Source organism: Palaemon carinicauda, chromosome 16 (genome assembly GCF_036898095.1).
Source record: "Palaemon carinicauda isolate YSFRI2023 chromosome 16, ASM3689809v2, whole genome shotgun sequence".
Classification (NCBI taxonomy): Eukaryota; Metazoa; Arthropoda; class Malacostraca; order Decapoda; family Palaemonidae; genus Palaemon; species Palaemon carinicauda.
Window position 1 is genome coordinate 138,423,220 of NC_090740.1, and position 3,790 is coordinate 138,427,009.

The following is a 3,790-nucleotide window of genomic DNA, read 5'->3' on the forward strand; positions in this document are numbered from 1 at the left end:
TGTTAATGCTAAAATTGGCTGATGTATCGAAGCTCTGCTGATTGGAATTGTTTGTCCATTGAATGAAGCAATCACGGACATTGCTGATAGACTCTCTGTGAAGATAATGGCGTTACTTGGTTTGCTCCCTTCGGGAATAACTGTTCAGCTTTATTCAACACTTATTTTTACGATATGCACCAGAGAGAGAGAGAGAGAGAGAGAGAGAGAGAGAGAGAGAGAGAGAGAGAGAGAGAGAGAGAGAGAATGTATTTAATATTTCCAACATTTTATATATTAAATCTAAATACACTGCACTTTGCAGGACAGACGACTGGTATAGCAATAGAATACGAGATAGAATCACTCCAACTTTGATGATGGGATGAAGAGGGAAAAAATATAAGCAATTATTATCTAAAATTTCAGAGTAATTATATTAGAGTACCAATTACGAAGAACAAATGTTATAAAGTGACTGAGATTAGATAAGGTATAGGTTAAAAGATGGAATAAATTCACAGAAAAAGATCTATAAACATAAAAAACTCCCAGAAGTGTAAGAAAGAGGGTATAATTTATAAATGTCACTCAGTTTCTTTTGCAAACAAAATTGGGTTACATCTGGCTATGAAAATAATGACTGCAAAACTTATTAAACTATTGCCAGACTTCTCGAAGCCTACAAAATCAAATTTGTAATTTATAATCATACACAGAATCTCAAAGTCCCACTCTTTTAACGTCGAAATCATGGAATACATCAGCTTTATAAAATAATCTGTAGAAAATAGCAAATATTTTATAAAACGTACATACTTTGCTTACCAGGAGTTCCTAGAGGTGGTGTGTCTTAACTCATTTGATTCAGAAGGAAAAATCTATTATATAGAAAGGCCTGAACAACAAGGTAAGCAAAGTGAGAAAAAAAAATTCGCCTTTAATACAAAGAATATATTGATTCACAACTCTTGTTACTATTATCTTATTTTATAAATTCTTAAATATTAATTCTTAAATTAGGCAACAAAGATATATTCACATCACAGAATGTAACTCAGCAAATTTCTCAAATAACTCTATTTCAATTTAAAGGTTGAATGTATTATATTCTTAATCAGCCTGGGGTATGTGGTTTTACAATTAATGGGCGTTTTACCACAACGTGCCAATATGTGATTATATATGCATATGCTGTTAACTGAAACCATATCTTTAGATTGTCGTCTATCAAAGGGAGACAAGCGATTACCGTTCTTATAAAATTATCAAATAAAAATAAAGCATCCTTAAATGGTTTAGGTAAGACCATGACTTGGAAGTTGTTGACAAGAATCCATACAAAGGCTTCAATCTATAGACCTTGACATTACTCTAAAGCTTTAGAGTAATGTCTAAAGCTTTGAGTAGTCGATATTGTAACTAGATTATTGATAAACTACCTCTTTTAGCTTATAGAGTCAGGGAAATGCAGTCGAGGGAATATTAAGTCCCATGAAATAATCTTAAATTGTATAAAATATAATCAAAATTAAATCCTGCACTATATATTTTCAAGAAGTTCAACTATCTGATCACTGAGGAACAGAAATCTACCAGGAAATTTTATTCTTTTTCTAAATGATTTATTGTTTCCATATTTGTTTGGTTAACTTTGAAAGTTTTTTAAAATCATAACAACAAATCCACAAAAAACTATCCATATAAGACAAATTATAAATCCAAATAAGAATTGTTGTAAATATATCTTAATAATGAATTCAATAACCACTTTCAATAGGCATGGAGCATGGCCAAGACGTCTCTGTACTTTCAAATTAGTGAAGGTAAAACCAAAAATTCCACTAAGAATGAGATTATATCACGAAATGTCTTTATCATTCCCATGTATATTCTTCAAGAGTGAAAAATTGAAAAAAAACATGGAAACAATTATACATACTTACCTTTAAAGCAACAAAATCAAACTCTCCTCTAATATGACCATATGTCAGATAAATGACTTGTATAATAGTTTTACTTGAGGGTACATTCGGGCATACTATTCTATCCAACTTCTGTTACTCTTGTTTTGTTAAAGTATTTATAGTTTATATAGAAAATATTTATTTTAATATTGTTACTGTTATTAAAATATTTAATTTTTCCTTGTTTCATTTCCTTACTGGGCTATTTTCCCTGTTGGGGACCCTGGGCTTATAGCATCTTGCTTTTCCAACAAGGGTTGTAGCTTAGCAATTAATAATAATAATAATAATGATAATAATAATAATAATAATAATGGTGGTGTAAACTTTGGTGGCGAGTTTCTTGCTTAAAAACTCTTACAGTACAATAGGGAATACAGTTGCATGCAAGTAGCATACACATATATGTGCGTGAGTGCACACAGATATTGTATTGGCACAATAGAAAATAAGGTGTAATTGAACTTATATTAAATTTAAGAGTGAAAAGTTACTATTCACCCTAAGGAGACTCCTTAACTCTGACCATTTTCTGCACATGCATAGAGGAAAGGACGGCGTATCCATGATAATGGTCTCCATAGTAACGAAAGTGTAATATTCTTCCATCTACGGCCTCCCTAGCAATACATCAACATTCTCTTCAACTAAAAATACCACCACGGACACTGCACTTCTGAAGACTATACTCGAGTCGCAAGAACGAACTTTTAAGTCTGGCCTGGAGATTGTGGTAAAAAAAAAAAAAATGAATGACCATCTAAATAAATTAGATGCTAAGTTAACGGATTTAATAACCAGTCTGGAATTCACTCAGTGGAAGGTTGATGACCTAAAGTCGAGTAAGAAAAAATATAAAAGAGAGAAGCAGAGTGCCAAGGAGAAAAATAAAAAATTAACAAGGCAAATTGAATCCTCACATTCAAAGATTAAGAAACCTGAGAGAATAAAACTATAAAGAAGACTACTGTAGAAGGAAAAATGTGCGGCCCAGTTGTGTGAAAGAGTGTGGAGCCACAAAGACATGGGAGCAGACGTCACTCCTGGAGGAGAAGATGCAGCTGCTATGACTCTTGTTGGGGCTGGTTCATCGTGTTGTTGTGCGCCGTGTCGCCAAACCTCGTCCAATCATAGCAAGGTTCTTTTGTTACTGCAATCAAGATGCTGTGATGTGGAGCTCAAACAAGCTGAGGGACACAACAAACATCTTGTGAAAGAGGACCTCTCTGTTGCGTCGCAAGTAGTGAAGAATACTCAGATGCCTCTCCTTGAACAGGCAAGAGAACAAGGAAAAGTGGCTTTCTTCTGTAATACTAAACTTATTATCGAAGAAAAGAATAGCAACGCAGTGTTGATCAAATGCCACAGTCTACGGGGTCAAGGGGTGTGCGGAGTGTGACTGGCGCCAGAGTCCTGGTGGAGCCGGGACCTGCTTCTGGTCCCTCAGCTGCCGATAGGGTAGATGTGGGTGGTGAGTGAAAGTGCTGGTGCTGGGAGCGGTCCCTTCCCCACCTTGCCCCCGACTCTTCATGATAGTCCGGCCTAATTCGTTTCATACTATTACACCTGCTGTCTCGAAACAGAGTAGGCTGGGGAAGAAAAGTCATTGTAGTAAGGACATTCATAGTATAATATGAAATTAACATCCATATAATGAATATAAAACAACAATTACCATTTCATAATCTGAATGACACACACTTTACTAATATGAGGGTTTTGGGCAATCACAACTACCCACTTAGCACTTTAAACACATTAACATACGATTTTGTTGAATTAGAAAGACCCAGTCATGTTATAGATCCATCAAGTGAACCTAGACTGCCAGAACCAACCTGTTA

At 34.8% G+C, this 3,790-nt stretch overlaps 1 pseudogene; it reads left to right on the forward strand.

Annotated features, from left to right (window-relative positions):
* The first annotated feature begins 1,768 nt into the window (after positions 1-1,768).
* On the forward strand, positions 1,769-3,492 carry LOC137655593 (uncharacterized; annotated as a pseudogene).
* Positions 3,493-3,790: the final 298 nt, after the last annotated feature.